The sequence below is a fragment of the Melitaea cinxia genome, chromosome 17 (genome assembly GCF_905220565.1).
Source record: "Melitaea cinxia chromosome 17, ilMelCinx1.1, whole genome shotgun sequence".
In the NCBI taxonomy this organism is placed as follows: domain Eukaryota; kingdom Metazoa; phylum Arthropoda; class Insecta; order Lepidoptera; family Nymphalidae; genus Melitaea; species Melitaea cinxia.
In genome coordinates, this window is record NC_059410.1 from 7,121,273 (window position 1) to 7,144,199 (window position 22,927).

At 34.9% G+C, this 22,927-nt stretch overlaps 1 long non-coding RNA gene across 1 annotated transcript; it reads right to left on the minus strand.

The window, feature by feature from the left end:
* Positions 1 to 454: 454 nt before the first annotated feature.
* Positions 455 to 21,879, minus strand: LOC123661578. Its single transcript, XR_006744359.1, has 3 exons — positions 21,850 to 21,879; positions 9,412 to 9,416; positions 455 to 520 (listed from the first exon to the last, which is right to left on the minus strand). It is a non-coding gene; the product is annotated as an uncharacterized LOC123661578 (long non-coding RNA).
* Positions 21,880 to 22,927: the final 1,048 nt, after the last annotated feature.

The window sequence follows — 22,927 nt, forward strand, 5'->3', positions numbered from 1 at the left end:
TTTTTATAATCATGATATTAATCCTTATCTAAATAAATACGTTATTCATCACAAGTATTTAATCTAAACTAACATTATAAAGCTGAAGAGTTTGTTTGTTAGTTTGAACGCGCTAATCTCAGGAACTACTGAATTACTACTCGAAACTCGAAATTATTTTTGTGTTAGATAGCCTTCCTCGATAAAGAGATTATAATAGCATGATGTTAAATAGCTTAAAGGCTATATAATATCACGCTTCGAACAATAGAAGCGAAGAATCAGTAAAAAATGTTGCAAAAAACGGGGAAAATTATTCGTATTTGAAGGCTTCTGTTGCGTGCGCTGCAACGGTTCAAGTTCCCCAAAAAATATATGTGAAAGAATTATCCTCTTTAAATGATCTAAAAAAATGTCCTCGATAGTATATCTATTTTTTAAGATTGACTCATATAACCTTTTTATGGTAATCAGTTTGGTCGAAATTAATGCATTAATGCCAATTATTTGCCAAAGAATTTTATCAACATATTATTAACGCCTATCCAAATAAATGTATTGTTGATTAAGAATATGATATTGATAGCAAAAGTAAGGTCTCAGAGAAAAATAGTATTGGCAGTAACATCGTCAGGAATGGCTACAACTTTATTAGCAGGTGGACGAACAGCTTATTCCACTTATAAACTGCCTCTGTTTCTTTACAGAGAGATAGAGAGATTGGGAAAAGTGTTGCAAGATAATAATAATAATAATAATAATGATAATATTTATTATGTAATAATAATATTATTAATAATAATATTTATTTATTTCAAATATTTGGTACATAACAAAAACTATTTGTAACGATAATAACTGCATTAGTATAAAACTGTGTCGCAGTCAAAGATGATGATCAGATGTCACTTCGATAGTCTAGGACGAATGTACCATGATCCATAGAGTTCATGTAGAGGCTCTATATAGAGAAGATCTTAGAGATATTAGAAGCTGTGATAAAATCATGGGTGGGATTCCTGTTATGTTTGCAGGGGATTTTCGACAAACTTTACCGCTAATAGTAAGGGGAACTAGAGCAGACATTGTAAAGTCTTGTCTTAAAAGTTCCCCATTAGGGAAGTTTTTTCATACCTTAAAACTATCAACGAGAGAGCACATTTCGGGGGAGGTATCACAATTTTTCCCTCAAAGTTAGTAGTTTAGTTTTGAAAATAAAATTGAAATTGATCGCGATTTAGGATTAGTTTACCCTGATATCGTCGAAATAGAAAATAAAGATTATCAATGTACGTGTCAAAGGGCAATATTGGCGGCGAGAAACAGTAGCGTTGACGAAATTAACGACATAATTAACTCCATCCACAGGAGTTTCTTAATTCTTTGAAAGCGAGTGGCCTTCCCCCACATTCTCTCAAGTTAAAAATAGGTGCCCCAATAATTTTACTTAAATCTTAAAGCACCAAATTTATGTAACGGGACCCGACTTTAAGTCAAATTTCTGCGCAACAACGTGATCGTAGCAATAGTTTTGACTGGTCCAGCAGTTGGTCAAACAATGCTTATACCTCGCATCCCAATGATTCCAAATGATTTACCTTTTAATTTTAAAATAATCCAATTTCCCGTTAAGTTATCTTTTGCTGTAACCATAAATAAAGCACAGGAGCAAACATTTAAATATGTAGGAATCAATTTACGTCAAGACTGCTTTTCATACGGCCAACTATATTTCCCGTTGTCAAGATTGGGTTGCAGGGACAATCAGAATATTTTCTGCCACAAAAAAATAAAACTAAAAATATCATTAACGCAGAAGTACTTTTAAATCTTCTTAATTACGATCATAATAACAGAAATTGACGCGTCCGAAGTTGCGAGCAACAACTAGTACACAATATGTAACCAGTTTAAGTACTATTTTTTTTGTTATAAAATGTTTTTCACTTAAATAGCAATAAATGTGGCCATAGAATGTAACCATTGTGTATGTATTTATGTATCTTTTTATTATAGTGCTTATCGATCGATGTGAACACCTGTAGCTCTATTATTAGCTAACACCCCACATGTCTACGCAGCGTTAGTTGGTAATCTTCAATAATATAAAATAATATAAAACATAATATGCAAGTAGAAAAGGTTCGTGTGTATCTTATATTATTTACAGAGTTTCGTTCTTGTTTGAAAAAAAATGGAATGAAAATATACTATTGTATTATGTATAAATATATAATAGTACATTTATAGTATATATATATATATATATAAGCTGCGTGGATACTATACGATACTATATGGCAGTAAAGAATATAGCCACCGTCTCTCTTCCCGTGGCTGACGTAAGAGGCGACTAAGGGATAAACACAGTCCACTATTACCTTTGAACTTAAAAGCCGACCGATGGCGGAATAAACATCCAACTACTGGCTTTGACATACACAGGTTGAAGACTGCGATAGGCTGAAGTGATGAGTGATATATATATATATATATTTGTTTGCTTAATCATTCTTACTGAAGAATTTTGGGAAGTATAAAGCCAAATGACGCGCTAAAAGTGATGCGCATACTTTAATGTGACAGCAGCGGGTGAAACAATAGGGGTCGTCTAACTGAGTTAGGGCACAGCAGGAAATTTTCTGCTCAAAATATGGAGCAGCCCGACGGGGGTAGTACCTTGACCTTACAAAAGATCGCAGCTAAATATTTTTTTTTGCAGTGTTGTGTTCCTGTTGCTGAGTAAGATGACTAGAGCTCCTGGGGGAAACGGAGATAGGATTGGGAAATGGCTTGCGATGCGATTGCATTTACCATCAGGTGAGCCGTACGCTTATTTGCTGATCAAGTTATATAAAAAGAAAACCTTTTTTTCTTGCATATCCTTGTAGGTCCTTGTAGGTCAGCCCAACGTGCCTCAGAGACCAAGTAACGCCGTCGGTTTCAAACCCTGATAACGATTGTTTCTCATGGTAGAAAAATTATTAGCCAATCCAAAAGAGGCATAGGCCTAGTAGTCAAGTAGTTCTGTACAATTTATGAAGTACACGAATAAGAGCCCGTAGATTGTCATCCTTTAAGACTAACGAGTGGATTCCCAGAAGTGGATTTACGATTTAAGCTTGTATATTATTTTTATTTTTTTCATTGAGAATAAAAAATTAAAAATTGCCTTAAAATATGGGCTATGTTTTTTTTTCAAATATATGTGTGATTACCGCTTGGTTAAAAACCACATGGTTTTAAAAAACGTCAAACTTCCATCGTGTCTAAAAAGCAATGTAATCGACAATTTTATAGGATATATGTACATGTAAGCTTCATTCACTTAAATTAACTTTGTTTCTATTTAAAGCTTTAGTTTGATTTTTTCGCAATGTTCAATTCAGTCTAGTTTAATTATTTTCGTGAGTATTCGTTCGCAGTAATTCTATAATAAATTAAATATGAATTTATAGTGAAAGCTAATAAGAATTAGACTAAAATTTTTGAGATAAATCTGCTGTGAAAAATATTAAATGTTTCAAAGTTAATTAATGTGTCACTTTCTTTATTAATTCAATTATTTATTCAATTGAAGTGACAGACACGATTTTAAATGAAAAGTATTTGCGTTACAAATTTTCCCTTTCATTCTTTAAAAATTATTTAAAAATGATTTTCACTCCATTTTCAAATATTAAATCCTAAAACTAAAATTTATATATTAGATTGTATCGTAGCAACGTAAATAAACCGAAGCTTTGGCGCAAAAGTCACGGAATCAGAAATCAAAATGCACGAATTTAACCAGATCAGAAAATTATATTAAAACTTAGCTGAACAAAACATATAATATATAGTTAGCCTTTTAATTTTAGCCAACTTCAAGAAAAAGGAGGATCTCAATATGTGTTTTAATGTGTTTTACCTCGTAACTTTTTAGTTTTTACTACGTATATTTACCGATTTTGATGGTTCTTTTTTCAATCGAAAGTCGTTTTTGTCCTGTGGTCACGTTAAGTTACAATTTTCGGTACATTTAATATAGCGGGAAATTAGTTGCAGCTTATTATGAAAAATATATCTCTATACCCCCAGTTGCCAGTCACTAGTAATAAATAGGAATTGAGAGAGGTGAGAGAAGGTGAGAGAAGTAAAAAATACTGTTAACGCTAAAAATAAATCTATACATTTATGAATAAAAAGAAATTTTCTAAAACTAACTTCAAATAGTTCTAGAAAGTATTCTAAATTTTTGTTTGAGTGGTGTGCAATTAAGTATATTCTATTATACAGGGTGTCCCAGAAAGAATGGATAACCCTGAAGCGCCTAATAGTACGGCTATCAAGCGCTCTAATAAAAATACACAAAACAAAAAATTCCAAGTGGTGCCAAAAATATGAGGTTTTTTAAAAAAAATACATATTTATTGACCTTACTCTACTTTCATGTATACCACGGCCGCAAATTAATGAAATTTGTTGTGTTTTTGGTGTTATCTTTTTCCTCATAGACTATACTATTAGAAATGCAGTAAAGAGTATGAGTATCTATTGTACTTTTTCGGAAAAAAAATATCAACTTCAATTTTTAGCATAAAATTTGATAAGAAAATAATTTTGACAAAGTTTGAGAGCCCTTCGTGAAAAAAAAAAGTATGAAGACCTAAGCGGCCAACTATTTCAAAATATACGCAGTTAATACAGATTACAAAATGGTATAATACATGATTTTATTTAACGTTAAGATGCAAAAAGAGTAAACTCGACTGAAGAAAGAAAAAAATAATGTTGTCTTAAATTGTTAAAATAAAAGCGTTAAGTTGTACATAAATCAATCTTTATTTTATAAAAGGTGTTCGAATTGTCTGCCACCGACTCTGATACAAGCTCGACATCTTCTAATAAATGCTCTTCTAAGAAGTCGTGCGTAGCGCCGTTCAGTTATTATTGAAGCGGCTTCCTGCACACGACATCGTAATTCCTCCAAACTTGAAATAGGCTTGAAGTACACCTGTTCTTTTAGACAGCCCCAGTAAAAAGACGACGCCTGAAGGAAGGTAAGGTAGGAAGGATTAACTGAGGTAGGGCACAGCAGGAATTTCCTGCTCAAAATATGGAGCAGCCCGACTGGGGTAGTACCTCGACCTTACAGAAGATCACAGCAAAATAATACTGTTTTCAAGCAGTATTATGTTCCTGTTGGTGAGTAAGGTGACCAGAGCTCCTGGGGGGATTGGGGATTGGGTCGGTAACGCGCTTGCGATGCTTCTGGTATTGCAGGCGTCTATAAGCTACGGTGATCGCTTACCATCAGGTGAGCCGTACGCTTGTTTGCCGACCTAGTGACATAAAAAAAAAAAGGAAGACGTGCCTGAGGAAGTGAGACAATCCCACTGGCTACAAAATGATGGTTGTCCTGCACATTATGCTGCAAACGTCCGTGTGTATTTAAATGCCACGTATCCAAATAGATGGATTGGTCGTTTGGGTCCCATTTTGTGGCCTTCGCGATCCCCGGACTTAAATCCACTAGATTTTTTTTACTGGGGCTGTCTAAAAGAACAGGTGTACTTCAAGCCTATTTCAAGTTTGGAGGAATTACGATGTCGTGTGCAGGAAGCCGCTTCAATAATAACTGAACGGCGCTACGCACGACTTCTTAGAAGAGCATTTATTAGAAGATGTCGAGCTTGTTTCAGAGTCGGTGGCAGACAATTCGAACACCTTTTATAAAATAAAGATTGATTTATGTACAACTTAACGCTTTTATTTTAACAATTTAAGACAACATTATTTTTTTCTTTCTTCAGTCGAGTTTACTCTTTTTGCATCTTAACGTTAAATAAAATCATGTATTATACCATTTTGTAATCTGTATTAACTGCGCATATTTTTGAAATAGTTGGCCGCTTAGGTCTTCATACTTTTTTTTTTCACGAAGGGCTCTCAAACTTTATCAAAATTATTTTCTTATCAAATTTTATGCTAAAAATTGAAGTTGATATTTTTTTTCCGAAAAAGTACAATAGATACTCATACTTTTTACTGCATTTCTAATAGTATAGTCTATGAGGAAAAAGATAACACCAAAAACACAACAAATTTCATTAATTTGCGGCCGTGGTGTACATGAAAGTAGAGTAAGGTCAATAAATATGTATTTTTTTTTAAAAACCTCATATTTTTGGCACCACTTGGAATTTTTTGTTTTGTGTATTTTTATTAGAGCGCTTGATAGCCGTACTATTAGGCGCTTCAGGGTTATCCATTCTTTCTGGGACACCCTGTATATACGCATCACTTCCGTGATCAGTCATACCGGGTCATACCTTACTTTTATGTAAATACATGTAAAATGTGTATTAGTGGCTTACATTTTTATATTTTTATTTCATGAATGTATGTTGAAGGTTCATTGACATGAGGATTTCCATTAATTTAGTATTTAAATATATTCCTAATTAGATTTAAATGTATTCAGCCTCTCCTGCACCTCTACTCCTGTAACTTGTTAAATGTCAGTTAATATTTAAAAATTAGATAATAATAATTATTAGGTTGTATGACGATTCGATGTTGTCTTTTTAACCGACTTCAAAAAGGGAGGAGGTGGCTCAATTCCACCGTATATATTTTATGTATGTTCGAGGATAACTTCGTCGTTTATGAAACGATTTTGATAATTCTTTTTTTGTTGGAAAGGAGATATCCCACCCCGTACCATGATAAGGAAACTAGGATCTGATGATGGAATATCAGAGAAATCGGGGGAAACTCTCGAAAATCGTAGTGATGACGAGTGCATTTGTTAATTTGTTTCGTCTACTTACGTTGCCTAACTTGTCTATGTAATTGGAGTCGGTTTTTTCGTTTGCGAGCAAACACAATTGTTTATTCTATAACGTTAAACTATAATGAGTTTCTTGAATGCTAAGTCTGATTTGTTTGTCTCTCGATTTAATTATAATGTTACAATTTAATAGGGTTTTAATATTTTTCGTTGAAAAATATACTTCTATGAAGTAACAAAATAACTCTGCAAAACGTAAACGAAAAGAGAAAAAAATCGCAGACGCTATTATTATTAATTCCCCAATTTTCTTCATAAAAAAAACATTTTTTGCAGAGTTTAATCCATAATTAAAATTAGCATTAATGTATTTTTGTTATTATAATGCTTGAAATTAAAGTTACAGGCTTTTTTATTTTATTATAATAATTTACAAAAGGATTGTTTATATGTGTTTACAGTATAAATTATCATTAGCAAAACTCTAACACTTAACAATAAATATAATACATCATCATTACAGCCTATACAGTCCACTGCTGGACATAGGCCTCCACAAGTTTACGCCAAAAATAACGTGAACTCATGTGTTTTGCCCATAGTCACCACGCTGGGCAGGTGGGTTGGTGACCGCAGTACTGGCTTTGTCGCACCGAAGACGCTGCTGCCCGTTTTCGGCTTGTGTATTTCAAAGCCAGCAGTTTGATGGTTATCCCGCCACCGGTCGGCTTTTTAAGTTCCAAGGTGGTAGTGAAACTGTGATGTCCCTTAGTTGCCTCTTACGACACTCATGGGAAGGGAGGTGGTGGCTAAATTCTTTAGTACCGTAGCCACACAGTACATACTAACATCATAAGCTATATTTTATAGGACTATTAATATAAAAAGTTGTTGGAAACCTATTAGAAAGGTATAAGTACAAGTAATAAGTACAAGGCGTTTTAATTACGAGATTTCTAACCACTAGGGTCAAGTAGTCCGGTATAGCTGATGGTTACCGCAGGCTATGGAAGCTCGGCGACAAATGTAGACACTTTTAAGCTGCAGTTGTGCGTTCAATGGCACTCTATGGCACACCGATTTTGCCAGAAATGTGCTATTGCTAAAACGGCCGCAACGTGCTGTCGCTCTGTAAACTACACGAGCGTACCGCAAGGTGTACTTACACCGTGCAGTATGCTCGTGCAGTGTCTTCTTGCCAGCAGTCCTCCGTGGGAATTGGAGGTAAAAGTCCTCACAAAGGTCGCCGGCATGAATCGCCTCTTCCACAATAAATCGTGCGATGGAAGAGAGTGGCTCGCGATATTTTCCGGAAATGGTCGGCCATCCTAGAAAATTAAGATGCCAGCCGGGAGCTGGTGACGGAGATTCGCCCCTGCCTGCTTAGCTGGGTTGAAAGGAGACACGGTGCGGTGTCTTTTCACTCGGCACAGATTTTTATCGGGCATGGCTGCTTCGTCTGCTATCTGTGCTGAGTACCGGGGCGAAAACCGACGTTGGAGTGTCCCATTGCAATGTCGGCGCCAAGGATACGGCAGAGCACATGCGCGCAAATACATGCGTCCAGTATGGGGCGAGTTTATCGGCAGTTGCTGGACCGGTCTTGCTGTCGGCTTTAATTAGGGCCATAGTCGACAGTGAAGAAAATGGAATGTAGTTTTCGCCTTCTATAAATCCATATTGCTGCAGAAGGAAGCGGTAGAACGGGAGCAAAAACAAGACTCTAACTCGCTCACGATATCGAAGAGGGAGGCAGCTTTGTGTTCAAGGAAACTTCTCAGGAATTGCTAATCTCAACGGGCTCTAAGGGCAAACGCTGGCGGAATTACGGAAGTGCAACCACCTCCCCGTGATTTCGCCCAGGCGTATCGAAGGAACACCCCAGGGGTTTTAGTTGGTACAAGTCTGACATACTCTCCAGCCCAGAGAAGAATAACGAATTTCCCTTGGGTCAACAAAAACGGGCTATGTAGGCTCGCAACACCAGCATCACAGCAAATAAAATTTGAATTGAACTACAAAGCCGAAACGGCTGTCGAAGGATTTTAAGAATACTAATAAGTTTCGTTTATTAAAAAGATAATATTATTGAAATATAAAATAACAGAATCAATTATATTAAAATCACGAACCGAAAACCGCTAAGCCAAAAGGTTTAATAATATTGGCTTTATCTGTCATACATCCATTATGTGGTCATCGCATAATTGATTTTATCTAATGGCAGGAAATGGTCGTAATTTAGAACTTTAGTTATTTCAATTATTTTACTTAGAATACGTATTGTTATTTTGGTATGTTACAAAGCTGTGTACATCTAACTGAAACTCTGTTCTGGATAAAAGTATTGTTGCCCATATTTAATATATTTATCTCAAAATTAATTAAATATTTTTAGGAATGGATTGCTCGAAATCATCGTATCAACAAAATAAAAACGGCCATTCTCCGATTAGCAAATTTTTCGTGTCCGGGCTTGTTTAAACCGTAATATCATCATATTCAATCATGCACTTTTTTATATATTTTAGATAGCATCCGTACCTAGCTGTAAAAAAAATATTGGCTTCTGTTTTAAGTAATTAAGACTAAATTAATTTAACTTATGTTCAAAAAACATCTGTTCTCTAATTGCCGTGGCGTGTCCGCACACCAACTTAATCTTAAAACTTGCTTGTAATTCTTATAGCGTATAGATTTACTTTGATCCATTCAACGTTTTAAACGGTATTAAGCAGCATGTATCGCATAACAAAATATCAACTCAATAGAACCAGTCTACAAATAATTATTATGAAGTAATCGTATGTCCAATGGAAACTTCTAATTACCGTAACATCTACTGTTCTCGAGTGAACATCCCTAAATAAAAGTATTTGGCACATCACTACCGTACGCATCGCGTCTCCTCAGTGTGTACCGAGGTCCATCAGCAGTTGTATGACTCTCATGTTAGTGTACCGCCAATGAAGCACGTGAGTATATAATTACCGTAGCCTTGGTTAAAAACTTTTCTAATTACCGTTGTTCTTATTTTAATACTAGATTTTTAAGATAGACCCAAGTTGATCATGTAAATGGAGACAGTACTTTGGCCTCCGTACGTTGTAATAAGCTAGAATTTGTATACTGTGTCGGTTTTAAACATTTTTATGAAAATTTATCGTTTTCTAATTACCGTATACTACTTACCATATGTTTATAATTACCGTTGTATGAAAAAGTAATACTTGTTTACCGCGGTTTTCGTAGATTATTATTATTATTGTCCGTAAATATGTCTATATTATATGCTGACCATTCATCATATTATTTAATTTATGGGATAGGAAAACCTAAAAAGACCAAAGAGGAAGTTAAAGAAAATAGAAAGCTTGCCGCGCGACAATGCCGAGAACGAATTAAAAATGCCCCTTTTTGTATTAGCAATCAAAAAAAAAATAAAGGAGAAAGAAGGGTACAATAAAAAAAAAATAAAAAAATACTGCCTATCTGCGAAATGTCACCAAAAGCCGGAAGAAAACTCAAAAAAGAAGTAGAGAAAATTTCAGAGCTTACTATAAAAGACAAAAAGAAAAGGGAAAATTGAAAACAATCGAGGAAGAAGTGACCTTAGATATAGAGGTGTTTGATAACAATATAACAGATCCTCTTGAAACTTTGTCACACCACATCTCAATGATTTATCATACTCGCTGCGCTAAAAAGTACACTAAAGAGTACAAAATTGTCCCGAAAATCCCAAATCAAAAAAAGAAGATAATCAGCAAGACGAAATTTTTCTGCAGTCGACTTCTTTTGAAAAAGAATTAGTTCCCTTGAAAAAGACACCAAATTTTAAATCTTTTTTAACCACATCAACGCCGCGTCCATCTAGTGCTCTGTCATCATCTTCTACAGAAAGTATGTTATTTTATTATTAATTAATAATGAGCATTTGACCGAAAATAAAGATACAAGTGTGAATATTACGGAACGAGCGTCTTCCTTGTGTTCAACACCAACTTCACCAACTTCACCATCTTCAAAGATAACTGTCGAGAAACCGATACGTAAAAAAATCTCACTCTTATTGTTATTTAGAAGGCATGTATAGAAACCAAATAAAGAAATGTCATATTTGAGACAAAACAATAGAGCTAAGAAGAGCAAAAGAAAAGTACAGGAAGCAAGCATTAAGACTGAAATATAAAACACGCTCCATCCAAAACCAAAACAAAGTCATGATAAAGAAATAGAACCAAAGTATTTACATAATAATAATATAGGGACTACTGTAGAGAAAACCAAACAAGACGTCCAAATTTTTGTAGAGCAAGATGAGATCAGTCGCATTTGTCCTGGCAAGAGAGAATATATTTCAAGAAAAACGTGGCGTAAACTCATGTGTCTTGTCTTGTCTTGCCCATAGTCACCACGCTGGGCAGGGTTGGAGACCGCAGGGCTGGCTTTGTTGCACCTAAGACGCTGCTGCCCGTCTTCGGCCTGTGTATTTCAAAACCAGTAGTTGGATGATTATCCCGCCATCGGTCGGCACTTTCAAGTTCCAGGGTGGTAGTGGAACTGTGTAATACCTTAGTCACCTCTTACGATACTCACGGGAAGAGAGGGAGTGGCTATATTCTTACTGCCGTAACCACACAGCATATTTTCTAATTACCGTTACATTAAATATAAAAATTTTCTAATTACCATACCCATAAATTTTTTAAGTCTCATTATCTAGAAAACCACAATTAACTGTTACATGCCAAATTAATTATTGAATTCGTATTTTTGATTTGTTTCATATTTTAATGTGTTTAAGTCAAATCAGTGAAAAATAAAAAACGTCACGGTAATTAGGCAAAGAACGCCGAATTGGAGAATGACCGAAAAGTTTGGCACCAGTGACAGATTCATGTTTTTCAAAGATTAGGAATTCTTGTTTGGAAAGAGATCTATTCGATTATCTTATACTAAGAATAAGAAAAGGTTTTTTTTTTTTGTTCATAGTCGAATAATTCTGAAATTATTTAATCAATTTCATTAATTTTTCCACCTTTAATATTTTTTTTTTATTTAACTATATCTCATTCAGGCAGCTTAATGCGTTTGTTTTAGGAGATAGCTGATTATTATATACATATTTGAATTCTCAGTCTTGGATGAGAAAGCAAGATCACTGTCATCTCTAATTATTTAGAAGACTTAGCACAGTACACAAATAATATCATTGCTTGACACTGTCATAATTAGTTATGATTGCGGGAAAAATAGTAGCTTGACATTTAATATACTAAACAATATTTTTATAACGCAATGTATGTGATTGCTCCAAATAAAAATATCTTTCTTTCTGTTTTGTATCACATGTTTTACGTATAACGTGACAGATGAGGGGTTTCGATAAATGTCATCCTGTAAAAATATTGGGGTTATATTTACTTAGGTTCTGTTTTTGTTTTTCATTTTCAATTTTTTGTACGCTAAAATGAGTAAAATTATTGCAGAATGACGAAAGCATATATCTTCGCAATAACTGTTTACAAGTCACGAGTGTGGAAAATAGTAGCTGTACTTATGACTGTAATAATTCGCGCTTCAAATTTTCAAGCAAAGCTCAAAGCTAATCCTTCCAGCTAACTTTTACCTCTTACTCCTTTTCCCCCTTACTTTCTCTCAGAGCGCTGTATTTATCTATTCTTTGCTGTTATAGTTTATGGGCGTTCACTCATCTTCAGTTTAATGCTTACTATCTTGTTATTTCCATGAAAAGCAAACACATATAAGAGCAAAATTAACTAAAATGATGTAATACAATATTTTAATTTCATATCTACTTTTTATTTAGGGTATATGTAAAAGTTTTCTTGCTGCTGTATTACTTTCAAATCAAAATACGTATTTAATACACGGAGAAACAATTATTATTTCGTTTTGACTAGAATTTGATATCGGATGATATATTTCGATACCACTATTCGTACTATCTTTTTGAACATTTCTATTTGTACTTATATTTGTTTCTGGTTTGAATTAATCTAAGGTATATTAAAAAAAAAACTTAATAAGGTTGGTTACTTTTTATTTTTATTTTATTTTTTATATTCATTTATTATATTAAAACATTATTACTAATTAAAGCATATTTATAATTATTAGGTTGAAGATCATATTGATTACAAGACAATTTTTAAAAAAATATCCTTCTGAATTTCTTTCAGATTTTTTTTTTGAGTAACTACATTCCGAATTACTGGTAGCTTCACATTTGCAATAATTAATCAACACTATTATTTTACAAGAATTATTTAATCGTTTTAAAGAAATCACAAGATTACAAAAAATTCTTGTTCATGAGTTAAATGGGGTAGGTTCAACTGGAGTCTTCTTTTGTAGAGTAAAAGTCTTTTTCAGGATACATTTTATTATGTTTGGTAAATCTTTATTTTAAAAGTAATTTATAAAAAACCTTTCAATTGTATAATTTTTTACGATTATTAAGTGCTAAAATTAACTGATTAGTTAGTCTTTTTTTAACTTGTCTTTGTATAAACTCTCGAATAATGATCCTAGCACAATGTTACTCAAACAAAAGATAAAAATATAAACCTTTAGACTGAAATTCGCGAAATTCACAAAAATTACCTGAATTTTACACGAAACTCTTAGGTCCAAAGAGAATTTATCTCCATATATCTATTATGTATACAATATTAGATTATTCTCGATAAATTGACTTATAATCAAATGTGAAATTTAATGAAATTTCACTTAAATCATAAAATACGAAAGGTAGTTTTGAATGCTGACAAAGACGAACAACTTGACAAATATCGATATTCACGAATTTTTAACACGGTTATTAACACAGTACTATATCACTGTGGATAAAATATTTCCGTAACTATAGCAGATAGAAGAACAGGAATAAGAAAAAAAATCGTTATTTTTTCGTTTCTGTTAAAATCACTAACTACATTTATGGGATGGGATACTCATCCCAATTACCTGTTCAGAAGTTTTGGTATAGTATACGGGTTTGCGGTAATATCCTACATTTCCTATTCCCCACACTAACTTACCTATCTTCCTTTTCACACCACCTGTCCTTCCCTTTCCCTATTTCTACCCTCTCCACCAATCCAACGTCTGCCGCGCGGATGGATGCGTGACTTGGGGCAAGCCTAGTCGTTAGCGTGCCACTATGCCCTAGGACCGGGTAACCCAGAATTAGGCCAGCCTTACCCTGACATGCGGGTCTCTGCTGGGGTGAACAAACCTTTCCCTTGCTATTTCGTGGGAACGCATGGATAAAAATAAATTAACTAATCAAAATGGCGGGGTTGTGGTTCGCCACCCATCACGTCTCGTTTCTCTCGGAGGCGAAAAGTTGCCCATGGAGAGCCGTTTCCCTACGTTGAATGTCAGAGGAGGAATGAATGGTAAGGTAGATGAAATATGTCAGATGATGGATGAATGATGTATAGATGTTCTATGCGTGAATGAAACTAAGAGAAAGGGATGTGACACCACATGGTCCCTACATACATAGGCATACTGTTCGGGAGTCTCTGAAACCAGCCGAGGCTGTCAGGGAGTTGGTGTGATTCTTTCCTCTCGAATGGTTGAATGTGTGATGGAGCATGAATGTGTAAGCCCAAGACTCCACTGGATCAGGCTAAAAGTCGGACTCACTCGCTTTTTTATCGTTGGGGTCGGTGCATACACCGACAGAGCTGCGCGGAGGTGAGTCATCAAAAACCCAACAGGAGAGAGAGGAATTTTGGGATAGCATGAGAGATGTCTTGAATAAGTGCGGAGAAAGGGAACGGATCGTGATGTTAGGGGACTTTAATGGATGGGTTGGAGTGAAGCGTGGGTATGAAAGAGTTCTGGGTACGTTTGGGGACGAGAGAGTAAATGGCAATGGGAAAAGCCTGCTTGAAGTATGCTTGAAATGGAATCTTTGCATGGCCAACGCAATTTTTGACCACAAAAAGATCCATTTGCATACAAGAGATGAGGGTGAGTCTAGAAGTATGATTGATTTTATAATAGTGGATGAAAGACTAAGGAAGAAAGTGCTAGACATTCAGGCATACCGGGGTGTAGGCCTCGACACAGACCACTTCCTGGTCGTAGCCCGAATGCGTGGCTTCTTTAAACGATGGCGACACCGAAGGGCCGAGCCTACGAGTGTTTTGGACAGAGTGAAAGTGGAAAGCCTACAAGAAAAGGAAAAGAAAGACGAGTATGTAGAGAAACTGAAATAAAGTTTTAAAGGCATAGAAGAGATAGGTGCGATTGAAGATTTGTGGGATACATTTAAGAAAGGGGTCGTGAATGTTGCGATTGAAGTATGGGGGGTAGCTAAAAGAAGCAAAGGAAGAAAGAACTATAATGTGTGGATGGATAAAGATGTACGAAAAAGGCTGTGCAAGAAAAGAAGAAAGCGTGGTTGGATTGGTTAGCGACAAAAGCTAACCAAAAAGTTCAAAAGGCAGCGGATGACGAGATAAAGGAAGCAAGAACGAAGTATAAAAGATTGAAATTATCGGCGAAAGAAGTTGTGTCTAGAAAGAAAGAAGAACGAAAGGATGATTTCAAAAGAAGACTCACTGAAGATTTCCAGTCAAACATCAAGTTTTTCTGGAAATCCATCAAAACTGCCAAAGGAAAAAACTCTACCTCGGAACTGAGTACAATCAGAAGTCAAGATGGGAGCATTATAAAAGGAGAAGAATGTGTGTTAAAGAGATGGAAAGAATATTTTGAAAGTTTGTTCGAAAGAGAGGAAGTGCAGGTACAACATACGGCATCTTTCATGGAAGAGAGTATAAATGATGATGAAAATGAGATAAGCAAGGATGAAATAGTGAAAGCGTTGAAAGGTATGAGATTAGGTAAGGCTGCAGGGCATGACAGGATTACCGTCGAAATACTGAAGGCTGGACATGGCGTAGTGGCTAGCCAGCTGTACCGCCTTTTCAGTTTGTGCTCGTGAAATGGGTAAGTACCGAGAGACTGGTGCAAAGCTGTAATCGTCTCGTTCGTAGCCGTGTCGTACAAGGGAAAAGGGTCACGGCAGGACTGCATAAATTACCGCGGTATATGCCTCCTCAGCGTCGGCGATAAATTGAATGCAAAAGTGTTGATTGAAAGGGTTGTGAATGAAACAGACGAAAAAGTATGGGATGCACAAGCGGAAGGCGTGCAAAGAGAATGGGATGTACGGATCAGCTCTTTTCTTTGCGGTGCATAGCTGAAAAGTGTTTGGCTAAAAACAAAAAAGTCTATTGCGCGTTCGTGGATTTAGAAAAGGCCTATGATAGAGCGATGAGGGATGAATTGTGGTCAGCGTTGGCCGTAAATGGTGTGAGCAGTGTCCTTATACGAGCATTGCAGTCTTTTTATAGGGGTTCTAGTGCTTGTGTGAGTATAAACGGGGCATACACTGAATGGTTTAATGTCGAAAAAGGTGTTAGACAGGGATATGTAGCGTCACCGTGGCTGTTTAATCTGTTCATGGACAATGGTTTGAGAGATTTAAAAGAGAATGAAAGTGGGTTGAGAATGAATGAGTTACTCATCAAATGTCTTCTCTATGCTGATGACCAAGTATTACTTGCGTCTTCGGCTGAGTTGCAGGAGATGGTAACTGCTATGAATGTAAAGAAGCCGAAAGTGATGGTGTTTGAAAGAGATGAGGCAGTAACAGACTGCAATATCGTGATTGGAGATGAACAAATCGAACAATTGAATGAGTTTGCGTATCTGGGTTCAAAGTTTACAAGAGATGGAAAGTGTGAGAGTGATATTGAAAGAAAAGTGAATGCAGGAAACGGGGTGAATGGGGCTTTGCACTCCTTTATGAGCAGTCGGGGGGTGTCTAACAAGGCTCGTTTGGCTGTGCATGAGGGGGTGTTGGTTCCGATACTCATCTACGGAAGTGAAAGTTGGGTATGGCAGAAGAAACATGAAAGTAGAATAAATGCAGTTGAGATGAGAGCGTTAAGAAGTATGATAGGAGTTAAACTGAGTGACAGAATAAGAAATAGTGAGATAAGGAAACGTTGTGGTCTAAAAGAATATGTATTGACGAAAACTGAGAAAGGTATGCTCAGATGGTTTGGCCATGTCGAGAGAAAGATAAAAGAACGATTGACGAAAAAAGTGTATAAGGCGAGTGTGAATGAAAGGGTTGGAAGGGGTAGACCTAGGCGGACGTCCCGAGACCAAATAAGGGACGTCTTGAAAAAAGGCCAGCTCAAGAGTACCCTAAACCAAAGAGCATGTATAAAGGGAATAATGAAAGTGGACAAAGCGAAAGAAGTATGTAAGGATCGTAGGCAAGTGGAAAGAAGTGATCTCTGCCTATCCCTACGGGAGCGGCGTGATTATATGTATGTATGTGTATGTAAAATCACTAACTCCACATATGTATATCACTCACCACAGGACACAACATAACTTATTATAGACCAAAATAGTTTTAATTATTAAAATAATGATTAGAAAGTAATTTTGACGTCTACTTGAATTAAGAAAATTGTGATTTCATTGTTGTATGAAAAGTTTATAAAATAATTGTGTTTTTAAAACTTTGATGAAGTTGTTTGTATTTGTAGAAAATACAATTTATACACCAGTTTTGATTCTTAGACTTTCTGAGATTATTTACGGTTGCTGTATCTCGTCTTACCATCACGGACTTAAGACGAAGTTTCCTTAAAATAAAAAACTTGTTTAATAATTTTGTTTGAATAAAGTTTGTATTACATTTGTTAATTCGGAAATTTGTATTTAAGAAACAAGAATTTTCAGTAAGTAGTTGCAACTTTAAATGTATATGTATTATTATTATTATATTTTTTATTGCACTTAGTAATTTTACAATAGTCATTATAATATAGGAAGCTGGCAAAGCAAAGTTATCTCTAAAAGAGATCTCTTCCAGTCAACCCATGTAAGCATGTACCTATAAGCTATACCAACGATTTCGAAGAATTCGACACATTTGGTCTTTCATTCTTTCCCTGAAAGAAATCGTCCTAGTCTTCGTTGTCCTATTTTTTTGTTGTTATTCTAGACGTTCGTGTGTATTTATTTTTATTTAGAATACAATAAAAATAGAGAGATAAATATGTTAAAAGTACATTTTTGGCTCCAGTGTCCGTCCGCACAAAAAAATTACAAATTTTATCGAATTAACAATCGGTATGGCCGATTATAGTTTTATTTAATCCGAATAGATGAGTTGTACATTTATTTATAGTATGATTTCTTCTATTGCCATACATAAATAACTTGTAAATTAAAAATTTACTATCCTTCTGACATGCAAAAATCTTACAAATACAATTGTTGATTCATTGCGGTTTGTCTGATATGCATTACTTCCAATTTTACCTGAAAAGTGACAGTTTCCTTGCTATATTATACATAACCCTTTACTGCTGAAAACGATATGAATTTTAAACAAACTTGAGAACTGGGAACTCAGAGGCACTTGAGTATTTTATCTTTGTGCGGCAAAACTACAATTTTTTATTGAAAAAGTATCCATAACCATGAGTTAGGTTAAAAGCCATTTAACTTTTCGTGACACAATCTAATGTTATTTTTAGAACGTACACAAAGCTCAGTGATAGCTTTTATATATGACTTAATAAATATAAAAGTTAAATAACAGATTGTAATTGGTGGTTTTTTATAGTTATCGAAATATTACTAACGACTTATTGGTTTAATTATATTGGTTTAAATATATCAATGACTAACTGGCTTAATTAAAAGAAAAAGGTAGATATTTTACTCGTAGAGCCATTTCGTGCAAGGTCATTAATTATTATAAATTATATTATAATGAAATGTCTCAAGGGGTATATGATCAAAACCAATGGATATGTTTAAATTAGCGGTGTCAAGATATTACTTGATTTTTTTTCCAAAAACATACCACGTTTGCTGGTTAAGAAAGAATCGCGAAGAAACCTGCTTGTCTCTGGAAAAATTCTGTGACGTGTGTATCTGCCAGTTCTCATTGAAACGTGATGGAATAAGATCTGATCTTTTTGAAGAAAAGAACATGCCTTTTTCCAACAGCGTAACTTATTACACTAACATACTGTGTAGTATACTTTCAAATTGTATAAATATTAGTTTAAAAGTAATATTCTCTGTAGGAGTCAATTATATTGTCATTTTCTCTGGTCGCAAAGTCCTTCCTGTTCAGTATTGTAATAAATCACTTAAACAACCGCGCTTACATAATGTTTAATGAGTTTCTTTTGATACTCTGCTATTTAGAGCAATAAATCTTTTCCTGTTAGCGTTAATCCTATTAGGATATTGAGAGTGCCATTAATCATGTAAAATCGAACGAAGTTATCATTTCAGCTTATATAAATAATATAAACCTCGTATTTTTTATTTATAGCCGTGAATCCCGGCTAAAATTTATTTTTAGTATATATTTGTTTGTAATAATCCATACACATTTCATTTGTTAATAGTCTTTATGCTGTGTGGTCACGGCATTAAAGAATATAGCCACCCTCTCTCTTTCCGTGGGTGTCGTAAGAGGCGAATAAGAGACAACACAGTTCCACTACCACCTTGGAACTTAAAAAGCCGACCGATGGCGGGATAACCATTCAACTACTGACTTTGAAATACACAGTCTTCGGTGCGACAAAGCCAGCCCTGCGGTCACCAACCCACCTACCCAGCGTGGTGACTATGGGCAAAACACATGAGTTCATGCCATTTTTGGCTCGAACTTGTGGAGGCCTATTTCCAATAGTGAACTGCGATAGGCTGATGTGATACAAATTTTATTTGTTATAAGCCACAAGTCTGGTTCAGTTTTGGTCAGACAATCAAAATAACCATGAAACAGGGAAATTTGTCAAAATTCTAGCCAATAATCCGAGTGGAAATGTTTTTTACAAAAATTATCTAGAAATGTATTAATTTGGATTTGTAATAATCATACATAATAATGTAAATATTTTCTTCAAATAAATATGTATATGAAATAAGTATAAAATAAATAACTTCGATCGTCATTACTGTGAACTTCGTACCGCCATTTTTTTAAACGCCCTCAAAAGAGGAGTTTTTCTATTCGACTGCATTTTTTTATACCTCATAACTTTTTACCGTAGTTCGTACTACCAATTTTGATAAAAAAATTTAAATGAAAGATATTGTCTGTCATCTGGTTCCATTTTTTAACAGCAAAAACGATACAAACTTTTACAAATACTTTGAATGGACATCGGTTATTCATGGTCCATAGGACAGCAATCGGGCTATACGTTTTCATTTTTATTTGCAAACCTTTTTATTACTTTTTATGAAGTCAAATTTTGGTATACGAGTATTTGGTATTTATATACACTGAAATGAAGAATGACGTAATTATTTATATTCTATGTTGTGATTAGGACTTTGTCTGCGTCGATAAATGTAAGAAAGAATAATGTTTGACTACTATTTTTTATAGAGTAATAACTCCACTTGTAGAGAGATCAAGGTAAAACATAAACCAGCAAATAAAATAAAATTAAAACTACAAAAATTATAAAAATAATTGTTTTGGTTTCTGTTTCTCTCCTAACGCCTCCTATAATTGGTTTCACCTTAATATACAAATACAGACATTCGGTTGCCAGTTTATTACATGTAGGCAGGTATAGATAGCGATGTAGTAGTAGTTATATTTATAAACGCTTCATACTCAACGGATTCTCCCAGTAGGATTTTCTCCTGTGTTGGGGTCCGGAAACACATACAATACACAAACACAACGCCCAGACCATGACTAACATTTATATGGTCGATACAAATGTCAGTCGTGAGCGGGAATCAAAACCGCGACCGCCAGCGCAACAGCCAGTGCTATTCCCGCTGCGCTAACGCGTCGTTAAGTTATATTTTTGGATCGCCGCTTACGTCTTATGAATCACAATGAAATGTTTTATAGCCGGCCAATCTTCAATAAAAAGGCGCTCTAGCTCAAAAATAAATCGGAAACCAACAAACAAACAAAACGAAATAAATCTCTTACGTGTGTTTCAAGTTTTTCAATTTTTAATTGCAGCTTCTTCCAAACCTACGAATAAATAGTACTTTATTACTCAAATCTTTGTCCTAAAACTTTTCAAAACAAAAAAGAATATTTTGAATAAAGCTTTTAAAAGTACTGGTTAAAATTTGCAAACAAATTACTCTTCAAGCTTTTTAATACTACAGGAGTATGAATATTATTATGGAAGGTAGTATAAGCTGCGTGTATTTTATTCCTTTATATTATTGTTCCCACAGGTGAATTTTTAATAGATGATTTAAAAATTAGTTATTGATCTTTAAAGAAATTTTACACATTAAAATAGTAAATTAAATAGTTAAAAATAACACTATAATATTAATGAATTCATGAAAAATACGAGCTTAAAAATTTTGTAATTAAAGTAAAAACAAACTGAAAAATTATCATACAAAGTTCATGTGATATATGTAGATATATGCATAAAAAAACTGTAATTTTAAAATTAAAGTAACTTCATTATAGATTAATGGCTCCCAATATTAAGGATTTTTTATTTATTTAATTCAATGTTGGTAATACGTTTTTGTTTCAAATTAGAGACTATCATCAAACGACATCCGCTTTTATAAAACAAATCGCTTGTACACGGAATGAGACGACTGTGATAATTAAATAATCAAATAACAAATTCACATATCACGCTCTGATATGACATTGGGTCAATAAACGCGATGAATATGGAAATATGAAACAAATCAGACCGTTGATAATTTCTTTTTTATATACAAATATCGTAACATTATCGTAAGCGTTTACCGTAGTCTCCCGCAACGCCTATAGTACTGGAAGCATCGCAAACGCGTGTCGATCTTCTCCCTATCTCCTCCTTACCCGGGAGCTCTGGTCACATAACTCACCACGGGAATACAACACTACTTGAAAGCAATATTAATTAGCTGTGATCTATTTGAATGTTGATGTACTTTCCCAAATGTGCTGCTTAAAATTTTAAGCAGGATATTTCCTGCTATGCCCTCTACTTTACGGTAATTACTTTTTTATATAATTAGGTCGGAAAACAAGCGTACGGCTCACCTGATAGTAAGCGATTACCGTAGCTTTTAGACGTCTGCAATACCAGAAGCATTGCAAGCACGTTGCCGACCCTATCCCCAATTCCTCCCAGGGGCTTCAGTCACCTTACTCACCAACAACAGAAACACAACACTGTTTTAAAGCAGTATTATTTAGCTGTGATCTTCTGTAAGGTCGAGGTACTACTGTAGTGATCGCCCAGTGGTTAAAAATTGACCATGATTAATTTAAATTATGAGTTTGAACATTATTAAGATTCTGTTGTCAAAGACTGTGGTTCTATAATAATAAACAAAATAGTATATGCATATGCGTGTGTTTGTCAAATACATAATAGTGTGTGTAATGTCTTTTTATTTATTTATTGTATTTTTTATGCTTAATTTTAAAAGAATATTAGCATTCTGCTTTATTTCTCTATATAAACTATAGGCGTGCGAAATTTCGTACTCTTCGTCCGCACAATTTTCGTAAAAAGGGGTACAAAGTTTTGCTTCACGTATTAATATATAGATTACACATTACCTATATTAACATTAACTACTGAACTACGCGCACACCGCGACACGACGCGTTGGCGCAACGGTCACAGCACTGGTTTGTGGCTGTTGTGCTGGCGGTTGTGGGTTCGATCTCCGCATGACATACATGTTTGCCGTGGTCTGGGTGTTTGTGCAGTCCTTGTGTGTTTCCCCACCGTGCCTTGGAGAGCGAGTTAAGCCGTCGTTCCTGGTTGTAATCATGTACACCTAATAGCGGTCGTTACTCATAGTAAGGAATATATCCGCCAACCCGCGTTGGAGCAGCGTGGTGGCTCTGATCCTTCTCCTACATGGGAGAAGAGGCTTATGTCCAGTATTGAGATTTCACAGGCAGAAGCGAGCGACTGAACTACATAATTTTAAAAGACCTAATCTAGATTTGACTTCTATAGAATGTATCTAAGAAAATAAATGCCAAAAAAAAAAAAAAATTACAGTATAATCATAACATAATCAAAATCTTCATCCAGCATATTACACACTCAACATAATTAT